The sequence below is a fragment of the Linepithema humile genome, chromosome 2 (genome assembly GCF_040581485.1).
Source record: "Linepithema humile isolate Giens D197 chromosome 2, Lhum_UNIL_v1.0, whole genome shotgun sequence".
Classification (NCBI taxonomy): domain Eukaryota; kingdom Metazoa; phylum Arthropoda; class Insecta; order Hymenoptera; family Formicidae; genus Linepithema; species Linepithema humile.
Window position 1 is genome coordinate 24,761,786 of NC_090129.1, and position 17,952 is coordinate 24,779,737.

At 33.5% G+C, this 17,952-nt stretch overlaps 2 protein-coding genes across 2 annotated transcripts in view; one reads left to right on the forward strand and one right to left on the reverse strand.

The window, feature by feature from the left end:
- The window catches only part of LOC105667781 (stAR-related lipid transfer protein 13), a 215,328-nt gene extending 206,283 nt beyond the window's left edge, over nucleotides 1–9,045 (reverse strand). Inside the window, exons 1-2 of the mRNA XM_012359792.2 lie at nucleotides 8,256–9,045; nucleotides 7,927–8,058 (exon numbers count right to left, since the gene is read on the reverse strand). The gene's annotated coding sequence lies outside the window, so the exon portion shown is untranslated. The remainder of the gene's footprint in view (nucleotides 1–7,926; nucleotides 8,059–8,255) is intronic.
- Nucleotides 9,046–10,230: 1,185 nt separating this feature from the next.
- The window catches only part of LOC105667782 (rho guanine nucleotide exchange factor 17), a 104,228-nt gene continuing 96,506 nt past the window's right edge, over nucleotides 10,231–17,952 (forward strand). The window contains exons 1-3 of the mRNA XM_012359794.2: nucleotides 10,231–10,915; nucleotides 11,098–11,197; nucleotides 11,375–11,483. The gene's annotated coding sequence lies outside the window, so the exon portion shown is untranslated. The remainder of the gene's footprint in view (nucleotides 10,916–11,097; nucleotides 11,198–11,374; nucleotides 11,484–17,952) is intronic.

Consider the following 17,952-nt stretch of genomic DNA (forward strand, 5'->3'; position numbering starts at 1 on the left):
TTTTCGCACGACATCCTCGGGCGCGATTGTGGATCTCCGGAGACCAAAATTTATCATGGCGAGACTGATCGATGGAATGCAATAATGCACCTTCTCGCGGGAATGTCCGCTTGACTATGAGCGCGCGCGTCCTTGAAGCCAAGGATCCTGGGCCATTAATTCCGCGGAGGATGTTCCGCGCGAGGGAACATTCGTCCTCGCGAGACTCAGCTGTTTCACGGAACGTGCGAGCATGTTAGGGCACGCGGGGACTACACGTTCCCAACTATCTTGAGTGAATAGTCCCAGCCACCATGTCGCCTCACGGTCTACTACTTCGAAAGATCTTCCCTCTCCGCTGTAAAGTCGATGAGGAAAGTTTCGTCTGTTGAATTTTTAAATTTATACGGTTTGAGATAAATGATAGCTGTTTCTTTCATTCGCGGCAAAATGAGACGCAAAAAATAAAAAAAAAAAGCTTTCTCCATTACATAAATTTATAAAATGTATGATTTTAAATCGAAAATAATTTTTTTCTATTTAACATTAATCTTATCTTGTTTAATATGGATTTTTACAGTTCTGAGAATCGCAAAAATAATGAAAAATTATGCAGCAAGCAATTTGTTACTCGAAACATTATATATTTCTTTTTTTTATTTTTATATTAATTTTGCAGAATTATATAGAAGTTATTATATGTTAAAATATGCGTTTCACGTAACACCATGAAGTTCCGAGGCGTGAAATTCACAAAATCTTTTCGAAATCGATAATCGACGAGGAAGAAGCTAAGCTCGTGCATACATCGTAACCGTGTGGCATGCTCGCCGCATGCCAGGAAAATTACCCTATTATTACTTCATCTAGTCCAGGATAGTGCTAGCCCGTGGCTTTCCGTGCTTTGGGTACGCTAGGATAATCAGCTATTTACCGCGCAGGTTGTTCAACTCTCCTGCTAAGAGCAGCGCGAGGTTCTTTGCACGCCTACACTATAACGATTGTAAATATTCACTTAAGCAAGCATAGTGGCCAGCTGTTTATCCCATTGATTCTTTAGATATTAGAAATTTTCTTTTAATAACCTGATCAAATAATTGCAGACATAAGAATATTATCCGACTGCAAAATGGTGAAACCTAGGAAACTATTTATTTTAAATGCAAATGTTATAGCAATTCATAATTTATATTTTATCTCGAAAAAGCTTTCTTTCCTTTTTCAAATTTTTTTCGTTAACTTTGGCAAATGTGATGTCACATAATCATTTCTACATAATTTTGTATAAATCAATATAAAGAATGCAAAACATAATATTACGAGTAACAAATTTCAGAATTCAATAAAATTTTATACAAGAACAGTTTGATAGCTAAAGAATTAATTGCGAATAACTTTATGATTTGTTGCGCAAGCAAGATATTAGTTCAAATATAATTGGAATATCTCAGTTGAATGAAAATTGACGGCTCGTTGTAGAACTCTTTTCTGAGTCGGCGGCGTTGCATGTCGCAAGAGAGTCTGGCGGCATCTTTGCGGCACATCGCGCGTTTCAACTTTAATTTGTCAAGGGTGATATCATAAACGCCCGCATGCCTTTCCATTAATCTCAATTATGGCGCAATTAAAAGCAGTTAACGAAAGTGGGGTCGTGAACCGAGATGCGCCCACCTTAGTAATCGGGTTCTTTCCTCGTTTTTATATTTATTTTAACGTACGTTATTTATATTTGCGATAAAACGAATGAAAGAATATAAAAGCTGCAATTTTTTAACACCGACTAACTTGTGCGTTTATAATCATAAAATTGCAAAAATATAACTGTAATATATTTTTTATGAATATTTTATAATCATAAGAAAAATGAGCCATTATAATAGTTACTTATATCATTCATTTGCAATGTTTATTCTATAAAAAACAAAAGACTATAGTTAATTCTTAAGTTATATACGCACGGGATCGAAAATCAAAATTTCGAGACACCGTATAGATCTGGGCGCGTTGCTTTCCGAGTTGAGTTATGATATATGTGTTTTCGTGTTCGAATTCATCAAGGCGCATTAGAGGGACCCGGAATATCTCGCATCGTCGATTTCATTTGCATTCCTTTTCTCGCCAAGGACGCGTCAGGCTTATGGGACCTACAGCTCCAGGGGTCCCCGCTCGGTTGTTTCATCGCCGCGCGCACACGCCTCTCGACTTTGACTTTCGTTCTCGCACGAAGCGGTGCGTATTAAAGGTCTTCTCGATAATAATGACAAACGTTCGTTCTCGCGGCAAGAATTATTCGTTTCGCGGTCGCCCCGGCGAAGGCCTCCACGGAAATGCGGGCGTTAAATCAACGACTGGCACAAACCTAAGTTACCTCGTTATCACCCTTACACCCTTCACTGACACACGAGATTTACTTAACAATGACGACGATGTCTCGAAAAGGCAAGTGCAAAGGTCATTATGTACTAAAGGGAACAGTCTTTCGCAATGCGTAAGAACTCGTTAATTTCTAATCAATCCTAAAATTAAAATCCCACGTTAAAATTGAAATCAAAATAAAATCAAATAGAAAATAATAATTCAATACAAAATAGAAGATATCCAAATAAAATAGAGATACTTTACGATATTTCCATAAAACAAGGCATTTCAGTAAAAGCATCTAATGAATTTATCAATTTTTTCTAAGGGATCATTTTAAAGACTTTTTTGCGACTTGTGTCAATTTGCATGAAAACTTTAGCGGAATGCACTGGAAATTTCTTTACGACTAGAAGACTAATAAATCGAAAAGAAAATCAAAATAAACTGGATATACTGTAAGAATATTAAATCGGATACACGATTCTACATCAATTCTTCTCAATGTGTGTGACAATAATTACATATTATCTATGAATTTAAAAAATTTCACATATACTATAAAAAGAAGTATCTACTTTCTATGTGTAGTAATTTAACAATAAAAGAATATTCTTATACAATTTTAATAATTAATAGAGATTGTAATTATCACACACACATATACATAATCTTGTCTAATAAAATCTTGTATTTTCATAGATTTATTTTCCGTTTCCGAGTTATATTCTTGGTAATATTATATCGATTGGTTCTCACAGGATGCACAGCGTCATGTTTTGACGAAACGAACAAATAATGAAATTCAAGATGTTCCATCCCAATGCCCGTTGCATTGGAAATTCCTCATTGTTACTGTGACGCGCGCATTCGATGGTTGCTTTTACTCTTTCGTTTAGAAGATCGGATGTCCAACCGGTTCGCGCGTAAAACGATTCCTTTTATTTCGGTTTTTCATCGGCGTTCGTCGTGCCGTTCTCGTCCATTCTTATGCTAATTTCGAAATGCTGGTAAACTATTATGACAAATAATATAAAATCCAATTAACATTAAATGAAATTGTTACTTTATCATAATAATCTAAAGCCAAAAAATCGGTTCTAAAATAAAGAAACCATATAATCAAATTGATCATTGCAAAAAGAATATATCAGAAAAACAAGATTTCCCCAAAAACAAGAAGAAATATGACTAACGTAATCTAAGAATTATTGTTATTATAAAATGTCTTATTTTTTACAAATTAATGAAATATATTAAAAATTTTTTATCTATGTATTTTTAAATGCTCTTGAAATAACTCGCGTAAAAAAATTTACTGTCTTTTCTGCAATGTGACATTTCAGTACAATCATTTGTAACAAATCTTACGAAGTCAGATGTTTGTCAGAGAAAGAATTTGCTTCGAAATCTTAAACTGTTCTCGATTCATCAAGAGCTACTCCAATTACGTCGATGAGCTAATTGTGATGCAAGAGATTATGCAGAATTCGTTACGGTTTATCACTGGCACTTTATCAGCATAAACAAAAGCTGTATGTATTACAATACGGGCGCGCGGCGCTTCAGCTCATTTTAAGATAATTGATAACACGTAAGTAGTACCGTGGGACAGCTTGCGGCTGCAGCTTCAAACGCGGAACGTGAAATCAACGACCGCTCCTCATATTACGAAACGACACGTAATCTCGTGATTATCATTCCTTCCATCATTTACTATTTTGGCGGATATTGTTATCAATAATGTGTGTTTATTTTCTGCTGATTTTAACTTGTTATTTTTATTATCATAAAATTTCTTTATTCCTTTAAAAATAACGTTTCTTTTTTTCAAATTAATTCAAAAACTGTTGGTGTCCTTACATTTTAAATAAAAATCGGCTCTACATTGAACAAAGATATTTTTACTAAAAAGATATCTGATCCTTTTTGCATGCTCTATACAACGCACAACGGAACGAACGGTGATTTCCACCCGAGAAAAGATTCAGCGAGAAGGCATCGAACCGGTCCGCGAATATTTTCCACACGGTAGTTAACGTCTCCTCCTCGCGGACACGCTCGTTCACTTATGCACACGTCCGCATGCTTGGTGCAGCAACTAAACGCGTACGCGTGTCGCATCATCTGCGCTGCGTGTTAGAGAAACTAGGTAGCCTTGAAGGAGACCTCCGTTTTCTGTCCGTAAAACAATGGCGGATATTTATATTTTGCATAGCTAAGAATAGCTGATCGAGTTTTTTTGGTCACGAATTCATTAATCTGCTTTTTGAAATAAATCTATTATTCATCATGATTAATCATTTGGATTTTATTACTGCCATTTTTGTGGCCTTAGTTCCCCGCGACGATGTTGGCACATTGTAAATAATAAGTGTTGATATTACATATAAGACAGGGCAGATAAGCTTTTCATTTATAGAATTACGGTGAACCGAACAACGTTAATTGTTGCAGAATGACGCAAGTTGCTCAGACAAAGAAATGGGTCAATAAGAAATGTAAGTTAACAAGAAGTGACTAATTTATGAGTGACTTCAACTTGTTATAATTAAACACAAGTGTTGCGTAAAAAATGACTCATGTAAATTATATACGTTGTAAAAATAATATCACTCTTTGGCTATATATAATACCGCTTTATATATATAAAGCTTTTGTAATTTTAAGAAAATTAATAAATGCAAAAGTTAAACTTTCCATCTACGTTAAAAGAACTAAAACCGTTTTAATTGTTTAAAACGATATCATATGCGTTGCGAGCGCTTTAAAAGCGACGGAAAACTTTTTAAAATCGCAATCAACTACCTACTACATTTATTTTTATTTATTAAGGATATTACTTGCGGAATCTAATGGATATTCCCGTTGCTGACGACGGTTATTATGGCACGTTTCTCACCGAGCGAATAGTTTCGCGCAGAAAAGTCGGAGATTAGAATGGAAAGATGTCGTAAAGAGAGTCTGAAGAGTCGCGGAACACGATTCCGTCGAGCTTTTATCTGCCGCACATTCCACGGCCGAAATATTTTCAATGCGCGCATAAAAGGGCTCCCATCGTGCCAATCTTTCCTAGTAATTTTCTCAATCGTTCCACTGCACTTTCTCGCGTTCGATCATTAGATAAGCTGGTTACTGCATCCTTACAAAGGTACTTATCTTTGCATAAAGCGTATCAAAATACTTTGAGCTTTAAAAATTTATTCTTAGATAAATTTAAAACTGATTTTTTTTTTTATAATTTTTTTAAATTTAAAACGCATAATTACGCAATTCTATAGTATAAGTAGGTTTGTTATAAAAGGCAGAGTAACAATATAATTTAATAATTATAATTTATATGGTTTTCTCTAAAAATATAAGAATAAAATGGATAATAAATCAAGTGGAGTTTTTTAAAATTGTAAAGAATTGGCTTTTACAAAATATTTAAAAAACATGAAGAAAATATTTTGTTTACATTTTACGACACAAAACACTATCTTTTGCCTATTCGTATTTTTTTGTATTTAAAAAGTAGAAATGAGTTCCTACGAATCCTAGAAATTCCTAGAAATTTGTGGAAACCCGAACATGACTCGGTGTCATATGATTGATGGTCAAACTATCCGCCGTTCGAGACTTAAAAGATTAAGCAAATACCTTGATTTTAGATAGGTTTCCTTTTGAGAGTTTTGTTTCAATAACTTGAAATAAGAGAATAATAGAAAGGAAAGACATAAATGCTTTAACGTCTCATTCCTAGGAATCACTCTGAGAAGGGTGAAAGGGTTTCAACGACGGAAAATGTTTCACTGGTTTCTCGCACTTTCGACATCTAGACGTCTATTTCTGGGAATACAGTAAACCGCGATGGGCGGGGATCGAGTTAACAAACGGCTGTGAGAGAAATTACAAGATCGTGGCCTATCGTCTTATATCATTCTATTTTAGTAAGCTTTTAATTAATCCGACATTCTTTCATGTGCATTTCGTTTCCTAACATAAATTATACGTTGCGCTAAATTTTCATCAATCAACGTGACTAAGGACTACGTCGTTCAAAGATCGTGTGCCTCTTATTTGCCGGCGCAGCCGAATCACAACTACGTCACGTGAGTCACAAAGCGTCGCGGCGTCGGACGCGGTCCCCGGCACGGAATTATTTATTGACGCGCCGTCTAATAAATTATTTCCGGCAGGACGCTCGGCGAGGAACAACGGAGGCGAAGTCGTTTTGCCTTATAAACGTGCAGACGATTTCTGCGAGACAAAGTGTCGTGCATGGTTGTTACCACGACGAGGCATTGTTCGGTTCGGTTGTCAGTGCAACGATGACGCTTTCACGGTCGTTACGACAACGGCCCACGGAAAAATACTAAATGGAAGTAAAAGGCATCGTCGAAGAATTTCCTCGAAGGATGCGCTAACTCACCGCTTCGACTCTATGGCAAAAACTGTAGGGTCGTGCTCGAGGTTCTTATCTTCTTATGTATACTTGACCCTTGAAAAACGTTAAACTTCTATGGTGCAATACATCATCGGCGAGACGGATAGACATTTTTCAAATCCCCATATTTTACATGGCTCTTCATGCATATCTTCCCATATTTCTATCTATGCGCCCTCGTCGACAGCTGATACAATATTTAAGTGAAAACCCCGACTCAGGACTTAGATATAAATAAAACTGCTCGAGAGAAATAATTGACAAAATAGAAAAAATATATTTCGAAAATGTTACGTTAAATACGCGCTAGATTTTCGACTAAAAATCAGATTTTTAAATCATAAAATATGCAAATTTTTAAGTTAATAGTTAAACGAAAAGTTTTATATCTCTTTTATACCTCGTGTATTAATTTTTAAACCTTTTAATAATCATTCAGAATCTTAATTTTTCTTTTAATTCTTTATAATATAACATTTACGTTGGTTATATCATTAACTAAATTATTTTAATAAAAGTATAACATTGTATAAAATGACATTTGTTCCGCGGGAACATATCATCAGGTTAACGACTTAACGTAGGCCGACGGAAAGTGAATTTACAATTTTCTTCCTCAATGCGATCCCAACATCGATAACAAGCGTGTGATCTATGATCTAGCAACTAGCGATGAGAAGAAGGCGTAAAGCTCTCAACGACTCGATAAAACACAATATTAAACTGTGAAGTATATGCTTTGCTCACGGCATGTTCAAAAGAACAACTACACTGACAGTTACGCAGGCAGCTCAAAATACAAACTTTTCAAAAGTGTAAAATCTGAGATTTCTTTGCTCGTTTCCCAATAATTATTTAACAAATAAACTTCTTACTTTGGAAGAAACTTAACAATTTTGTAATTACTGTGCTTTGAATAATAGCAGTTTTATATAAAATTTGTTCATTTATATGTGCAATTTATATGTACAATTAGCAAAAAAATAGATTTTGTGAAACTCTGATTGCTCTATTTTCATTTATATGTGCCAAGTTTTCCAGCAAAATATTAATTTTAATGCATTACACAATGTGACAAATAAAAAAATATTTGTTATTATTTTGTTCACAAAAATAAGTCAATGCATATCAATATATGTTGAATACTAAAATTTACTCACCAGCCGATGTCCTACCGTTGTAATTCGCTGTTGCTTGTTGCTCTGCCATTGCAATTTGCTTTCTCTGTCATTGAAATCTGTTGATTCCATCGTTGTAGACTACTAATTTGGCTATTAACCAAATCTTGCTTCCTAACAAAATATCAATTTATTAATATATTATACAATATAATAAATAAAAAAATATTTGTTCTGTTTTTCTATTTGATTTACAAAAATGATTTTGAGTATCATAAGAAAATGGTTCATGTGGCTCAAATGGATCATGGAAAAATAAAATATCACAAAGAAACAAATAATTACATAATACAATGCCAACATTTACTCACCAGCTGATATTCTATTGTTGCAATTCATCGGCTTTGTCACTGCTCCAAATACACACTTGTACAGCACTAATTATCACCCGAATTTTGCTAACAATACACTTTCAACGCGAAATACGTGACGATTCCGAAAGAATCTCAATCATTGTAAACGCGAAACAATTCTCTCAATTATATTGATTCAATATCGCGAGACAATGTTAAATGAAACAGTATCGCGAGCCAACAATGCCGAATGCGAATATTATCGAAGATGTTAATCCACCATTATTTGCTTTTATCATCTCCCGTCGACCGGCAATCTATTCAATATTCTCATATTATTATACGCACTATTGGACGAATAAATGTGAAACACTTTGCTCAAGTTTAACATTTTTAACTTTTTTAACATTTCCCAGATATATGTATATAAAAAGGTTAAACCAAATAAAGCCGTTTTACATCGATTGAAGATTGAATGAATTAGAGGTTAGTTAGCTCGCGGTTAGGATTATACGCGGTGATTTACTTTTTTAGAATTGCTTGTTTTCTATATATACATACGTTTAAAAATAAAAAAAAAACGGACAAATATTCGACAACTTCACTATGATGACTCGACAAAACGCGACGGCTGCGTTTAGTTGTACGAATGTTCAAAGATTGATAATCACGACTACACATTATTAATACTCTACAATTATCCAACACTGGATATAACATTCTCGGCATACATTTGTGTATGGAATTCATATCGAATAAAAATAAACGCGCACGAAATGGCAAACGATGTTCACTCGCGTCCAACATCTTCGCCATCTTCCCGCAAACTAACCGATATGGCAGTGAAATAGATCCCGTGACGTCACGTTTATACGATGATCATATGATCAAACGTTTATATTTTTACTGAACAAAAATTCCAAACACGCGTCGTGCGTGAAACGCTCACATAATTTTTACTCAATGTCGCGAAGTAAACAAAACATAGCGTTCGTATGCCAGCTATTGTGATCGCATTTCTAGAAAAGGCGCGTCGTATAGGTTCGTCGCGCGAATGTCGTCGACAGTCAAATGTTCGATACGTACCGCAATCACGCGTCGTTGTAGGGATAGACTGAAACAAAGAAAAAGTTTCAAACGGGGAAAGAATTAATTGTAATTATACGTACATATATCAAAATTTTTCATATAATTCTGTTTTTGTATGCGAATGACGGTGCACTAAACGCGTCGATATGCTCTGAAGTACATCATATGAAATGCAAGAAGTATGTAAAGTGTTGATTGTATTTCGTTGTCTGAATTGATTGCACTCTAAGTGCATAAAGTGTGTTCTAAAATATGCATTCATAAAGCGGTAGTGTATGGTGGACAAAAAGATTGTAATATCGTAAAACGAGTAATAAGAGCATAATCTTACGATTTTCATCTTATAGTATAGGTTGTGTTCCGAAATTCACTGCCAGTACTGAAAATCTATAGTTTACGTTATGTATATTGTAGATTTTCAGTACTGGCAGTGAATTTCGGAACGCAGCCATAGTAAGTAGACCTTTTTGTTCACGATCATACCGTAATATTTTATATTTGAATACAGAGTAACGTGTAATATTTATATAACAACTATAATAGTTTACTGAAAAGTATTCGAATTAATTGGAATGGTATTTTTATCTTATTTTTTCATTCATATTTTATGATTATATTAATTTTTTTATTTATAAGATATTTTGCATTTTTTTATTAGTGTAAACAAGATTTAAACTTTTACATTCTCTGCAAGATTTTGTTTAGTATAAATCAATTGAAAATTTTTTTATATTTTTGCTTTATTATATGAAAATCAATTGTCAACGTAAATAAACGATCGATGTGTTTTGCAAAATTTACTCAAATAAGATAGGATGTTCCGAGATATAGTAAGATAATATAAAAAAGATTATTTGCAAATGATAATACTTGATCAATGTACGGTTCAATAATATTAAAGTAATTCATAAATTGTTTTTTGAAAATTTTAATGTAATCGCGTGACCGTTACATGAACGTGACGTTGCAGTTTTAGCCGCGTGAATTAGTTCACAGAATGATACTGGGATTGTCGGACGTGAAATGAGTGTCGTTCTGTGTTCGCGTTCGAGTTTTTCTTTATTCGAAATCGCATGTAAATTATCATTCAAAGTATTGAATCTAGTGATAGTTAATTGTCATAAAATGTTAATTAACGCGTACGGTCACGATTACCAGTGTTTTGTTAAACTAATCATATGATCATAACCTAACCTAACTTGACCTAATCTCTAACTTTTTCGGACATTCAAAAATTTCCAATTGCTCTCGTCACGTTGTGTTCTCAATGTTTTGGAATCTCAAAAGTGACGAGAATGTTAAACAAAATTACTAACAAATGTCATTTGCATTATTTATACGTTCGAAAGCGCATTGCGCCTGTAATTGCATATCAAAATTATTGCTGTGTCATTGTGATGTGTAATTTATTGGTTGGTAGAATTGTTTCACACTTAGAATAATCGAGATTGTTTCGAAATCGTTACGTATTTGGCGTTGAAAATGCATAGCGCTTATAGAAACTCGAGTATCGGTTACATCGTGAATTATAATTCGTGCTACATAGCGTGTGTTTGGAACAGCATATTCAATAGATTGTAGAACGGCCGGTGAGTAAATTTTAGTATTATATTGTACAGTTATTTATTTGGTTATGATACTTTAATACTACTACAATCTAGTGATGAAAATATTAATTTCTTGAATTTATTTTTGTATTAAATAGTAAAAGAAATATTTTATTATTAATAATATTGTGTTATAAAGACAACTAAACTTGATATTTTATTAGGAAACACGAGTTAGTTTATGGCCAAGCTAATGGACTGTAACGACAATGTCCATGGATTGTAACGGCAGTGCTAACAAATTGCAACAATGAATATTGACTGGTAAGTAAATTTTAGCATTATATTGTGTGATTAAATCTTTATTTGCTATATTTTAATACTATAATATTATAGTAATTAACCTATTGATTTTTTTATTTTTAAAAAATTCAAATAAATAGCAAAAAAATATTTTTCTCTTACTACAATTGTATTGCATTAAACTTTATGTTTTATTAGGAAACTTGGCTAATGGCTAATTTAATGGACTGTAACGATGTAACAAACGGATTGCAGTGGCAGAATAATGGCAGAGAATAAGCAGATTGCAGCAATAGGACATCAATTGGTGAGTAAATTTTACTATTATTTTAAGCGATTCATGCTTGAGGTTTTTTATATAATTATACATTATGATAGATGAAATATTAATTTCTTTGATCTATTTTTACGATTTAAATAGTAAAAAATATATTTTTTTATTTCTTACATTATCTAATGCACTAAATTTAATAACTAAAATAATATTTAGTCTGTTTGAATGGAAATGGAATTATATTTTTATAAAAATAATACTTTTTAATTATATGAATTAATAGATTTTGTATAGTATCGTATTGTATATTACTTTATACAAGATTTTTTATTTTTATAACTATAAAATTTTAATATTTTTGGTAAATTATCAAATTTATTTTTTAATTTGGTATTTCTGATATAGTTTTTAACACAATTAATTATGCGTTCTGGTAATACAATACTAATTAGTTCTTGATTTTATAAACGAGAATTATATTGCATACCAAAGAGAAAGTATATATCTTATTTTAGCTATAAATAATAAATTATATTAATTGACGTTGAACGGAATAAAACACAATTTTTTGTCATTTGTGGAAGCTTCATGCTTTATTGAATGTTTTGGCACTTTAGTCCGAGAAATGTACAAACATGGCATGAGCCAGACTACACAAGTATACCGGATCTTCAATGCTGTTGGTTTTTATATGTATATATACACGATGATAAATCGCATGAGAATGAGATTCACGACACTCAAGTGCCGTGTTTTCTATTGACGGTTTTCTACGAAAGAGTTTCTAACCATCGTTATGAACTACGTGTTGTGGAAAACACTCGGTGAAAACGATACATTGATGTTTGCATGAGAGAGATTGTGCTAGTGTGCTAGTATTAAGAGTCGATGGATTTTTCTAACACAAAGTTGAACGTTTGGAAAGTCGTGCGTGGACTATAAATTCGTATTTGCAAAAATAAAAATTATTTTTGTCGATAGAAAATCAACCTATATTTGTCATCGTAAAAATGTTAATTTATATGTACAATTTGATATACTTTTCTCAATATTTACATTTTTATGAATATTTAAAAGCAATATGAATCGTGACTTCTTGCATCTCTTGTTTTACAAAACAAAATTGGATTATTTTTTCAAGTCTTTGGTTCCACACAGTATTTTTAAAGTTTTCAGATTTTATTTCTATTAACTATCTTCTGCAATTCTTTCTGTGTTTGTAAAAATACATAAACTTCAGAAAACTTATGAGAAAAGAATCTAATTTAGTTGGATGCAAAGTTTAAATAGAATGAAAGGCATGTGAGACAAAGGATTTTGATATTACAATAAACTACTTTTGCAATACGCGCTATAGGAACGCTACTACGCGTAAACATCCCGCCCATCCTCGATCGTATCGATAAATAAATCACAATCGTGGCACGGAAGGGGTAATAAATCCGATGAGACTTTTTCTAATTATATGGTCTGTCCCGTGCTCGCGAACAGCGTTGAAAGCGTCTGCTCAACGCCGTCCGTTAACAACCGTTCGAATGGCGTATAAAACAAGTCACCGCGACGTTTTCATTGCGGGCAAAGGAAGGAACGGAGTATGCCAAGTATATCGGAGGGATGCGGGAGAGAGGAAAATCACCCTCTACATAGAGCCTTTAGCCGAACGTATACGATTGCAACGCCAGTCGAGCGTGTTGAAGGGCCTTCGGCTTTCCTCGCTTCGCTCTCTTCGCCTTCTCAGTTTCGATTTAAACAAGCCCCAGACGCGGCTGACCTAGCTGTATTTTTAGTATCGCAAGATCGTTTGGATCTCCTACTTGTCGACGATGGCACGCGCATGTTCTCGATTAACCAAATCTGTTGTAACATATGTGATCTTGCTATGACTGCCTTACAGCCTTCTGATGTAGTTTTTCGACACAAAACGATTTTAACAAGAATTAAAAACATCCGTTAGGGATAAGATTACCCTAAAGAAATTTTTGTAATAAACTTTAATTCCAAGTAAATAATATTTAATTCTCGTCTTGAATATTGAAATATACAGGAATAATACGACAAAGTTTAATCAAATAAAACTTTAATCAAATAAAACTTTAATTTACAGTGGAAAAATTAATTTAAATTAAATTTTATCAATAGAAAGAATTAATTAATATCTAAAGCAGAAAGTTGTATAATTTACATACATTTTATATTTTTTTGTCATTAAATATTTTTGAATAAACCTTGTTTACATGAGCTGCACTAAGCACTTGGAAGAATCGATGAAAAATATGTTACTTCCGTTTAACGATACTAATCGCTTTCTCTTAAGAATGCGTGCTATCGTTAGCATGTGGATTTAGCACATGTAGGTTGTTCTTAAAAGCCGCGATTCCCCCTCTGTAGAAAAAGCCTCTTTATCGTCTCGTTAGTACGTCGTCACACGAGATGAGAGATGATTATTCGGTGCCTCGAGAGCATGGAGTGCGTGTCGAATCGATCGCCACGGTCAAACCGAGATCGAAATGACTTGTAAGCTGCTATGACCAACTATTGATGCGCTATCGTGTAAGTTCTTATATTATTCCGCCTTTTCTTAATGAATGTTTTTCCAACACGTCAATATAACAGAGTGTATGATTAATCATGCGATTGTCACTGAACAAAGAGATTTTTTTCATGCAATTAGCGCGATAAATCGATATGTAAGAATGGAATCACTACATATTTTCAACTTTTAAACAAGATTATGAAAAACAAAGTATTCAGAGAAGCTTCTGTCAATAGCAAATTGCTATCTGCAAATTATAAAACAATTAAAAATATCTTACAAAGTATTTTTCATGTAAAAATACACATATATCTATTTATTGATTTTTGTTTAACATAAAAATTTTATTTTTAAATTTAACAGTGAGCATAATAACGAATCTGTCTCAATAGTATTGCCATTGACATGCAATGAATAATAGAAATAGAAATGGAAGTGAAGACGATATTAGGCTAATTATATGACTAAAGAGTATTCAATCGCAAGCCTTTGTTTCGAGTGAAATTCGATTTTCTCACGGATACAAGTGCATTCGCAGTGTGAGTGAATAAAAAAACAGGTTCTCACAGTCACGATCAGCACATGCGTGCCAACTCACGACCTGCAATTTCGCAACGAACTCCATTAGCGACTACCGACTGATTAGTCGCAAAAGAAGCTAGAAGAAAATTGTAGAAACATTTTTCGCGAGTATTCAAAAGTATTCTGTTTTTAAGGAAAAAATATGAAACTAAATGTTTTTTTAGGAATTGTTAACAAATTTTAGTAAAAATTTTATATTTTGACATGCAATGTCTTATTTAGACAAATATTTAACGAATATAACATCGATTTACATGCGAATTAAAGATGAAAAATATGCTTAATATTGATATTATAATTAAGCGCATCTCACAATTACTTTCCCGATAGATTTAATTAGTTTTTTTGAAAATTTTACGTATCTGAAAAAATTACGCGCAACAAGAATGCAGGAATAAATTTTATAATTACACTTCCTAAATTTCTTATAACATGTATTATTTATCTTAAATACATGTCTTTTTTTATTTGGGCCGGAAATAATACGGTTAGAGTAATAATAAAACTAACAAGATCATAATGGTACAATGTTGTTCCCAGCATTAAGACCCATTGTTAATGCAGCCTTATTTTCAAGTGACCTAAAACCGCGCGTGGTGTGAGAAAAGCAACTTCTTTCGGTCGGGAGACTTTTTTTTCGTTCAGCCGAGCGCATATCCTGATGCGTTTCGCGATGCAGTCTGCCGCATTGTTCCTTCCCGGTGACGTGACAGCCGTGACTCACTTAGCATAAAACAACGTTGTTTGATTGTACTTGTTAGCATATGCAGCGCATGGTAGCCTTACTCACTCGTATATATACGACTTGTGTAAAACGCGTTCGCAGTGTTTTCTACTGTTGACATCACAATAATGATATTAATTATGCTCGTAAACGCGCGGAGATATGCCAGCGAAATGCGCATGGCCAACCGATGCGCTTTACTCGCTTGCCGTCCGTTATTCGCCACATCGAATGCACTTGTCGTCATCTGATGAATTGGCTATTCGCCAGTCGCGTCGCCTCCGATTCTGCATGTGCGCTATTTCTCTAATGGAACTGCCGGCTGTCAGTTTGTAAAGCGAAATGTTTATTGTTGGAATAATACGGAGTACAGGGAAGTGTGTAGGGGGATGTTTATACAATTTTACTACGTGCTTCCGGGTGCTATTTTTAGGCGACGAATCAAAACTTGAAAAAAAAATGTGATTTAAATTATTCAATCTTTTTAATTTGAAATTTTTCAACTATTTTCCATTTAACGCGAGTTTAAGTAACACATGTAATTATTATTCATAGTCTTCATGAATAATATTCACTTACGTGTGCCGCGTATGCTTTTTCAAACACAAAACATATTAATAAGTTTTCTCGTCTGTCGTTTCTTTTTGACCATGGCACTCTTGAACTGATGAATGCTTTGCAAAAAATTTACCTTTACATTGGAGATCTCCGCGAAACGTTCTTGCTTTTACTCTTCTGCTCTTTGCCAGCATCGTCGAAGCATGAAATCGCAACATAACGTGGAAATGTTTCCCTTTTAACCGGAAAGCCGCTGGTCGTGGCATTCGTTCTCGCGGCGCGGCGCCGATAACTTGCAGAATAGCTTCCTAACGAAGGCACAATATCGGCCAATTATGTACCACAAGATGCAAATTTGCATCGCTAATGACGCGCACAAAGAACGATGGATTTCTTGCAACGGTTGAGCTACCGGGAATTTTTTTCAGTCTTTTTTGTATGCTTTTAACAAAGCGCACGCGTTTGTAGAAACAGAATATTCAGTATTTTTGAGAAGAATATTGTGTTTTATTATTATATTAATAAATTAACTTTGCACTTTTATAAGGCGCGATCAAATATTGAATTGCTAGCATGAATTATAAATTTCCAATCACAATGAAGTGTTGAGAATACAATCATTTATCTCAATACTTATTCGGTTGTGCGTGTGCTGATAATAGATACTCATATATATATATATATATATATATATATATATATATATATATATATATATATACATTAAAGTACACGGCCAAAGGCGTCATGAACAGTTTACATTGATAATCTATTGATAAGCGGGTTTACCCAGATGTGGTAGCTGCGTTGTATCACCACAGTACGTTACTTACACGCGCATGCAGTAATCGGCGACACCTGCAAAAATAAATATGATAAATAACGTGATAAATGGTTTATCAAGTGACTTCCTGACTGCGCGTGGACATAAATCGCTAGTGAAGTTTTCTACTGCACGATTCATATATAGTTTGCCGGACATAAAAGATAATTCTCGTATCGTTGGATAATTGGTATCAGCTTAGCAGTAATTAATGTCCTAATTACACAATTTTTTAATATTTTTAATGCTAACTTTATTAATGATTTATAATTAGACAATCAATTATTTTTTAAGATGAAATACATACTGTGTTTTATTGTGTACATTAAGGCAGATCACGAAGGTTCTAACATTATATAATCTGCCTAAATATATGTATAAATTAGTTTACTCATACATAAAATGTAAATGTTAGTAGACATTGGAAATAGTTTTCAGCATTCACAAATTACATTGTTTATGTTTAAATATTTTAAATCTTTAATATACGCTTCAAATCTTGGTATGCATTCCAACAAAATTTATTAACAAGTCGTAAAATATTCCGACATTTTCTATATCTGTTTGTAACGATCGGTAGGTCACGCGTTCCAAATAGATGAAGCGAGCATGATCTATGCACTGGCGATGCTTCCGGTGCATTATCTAACGCGTCGATTGCACCAGCGCGAGTATAGTTGCCGCCCAGTTTGAACAGCGCAATTATAATCGCGATATAAAATAATTCTTAGTGTAATGAGGAAGTCTAAAGTAACTAGCTGGTAGTCAATTATGAGCCGTATGCCCCGAGATTGCTGAGTCTCCTATGCAACAATTAGCGCGTCACTAGCACCGTGCGACATCGGCATGCATAACGACATGATCTACGCTATATAAAATAAATAAATTTTACACACTTAAATGATACGCGAGGTACGATCATTATCGCGTCTCGTAGACGCACGTGTTCCGATCATCGATTCTCGCGAATGTAATCGTGCTATGCTCTTTTGCCTCATCTGCAAAAAAATATTTAACGTTTAATTTTAAAGTTTGTAATTTTAGATACAATAGTGTAATTATTAAATTTTTAAAAATTTTTATAAAATTAAAAAGAAATTATTACAGAATTTTTTTCTATTTGGAGTATCAATTTTTTTTAATTATAACATTAGCGAATCAATGATTTTCGAATTTTGATTATTTCCTATATTTTAAAGTAAAAATATTTTGAGAGTAAGAATATTGATTATTAATTTTCTCTTATGCAAACTCGGAAATTTTTTATAATACATCATAAGTC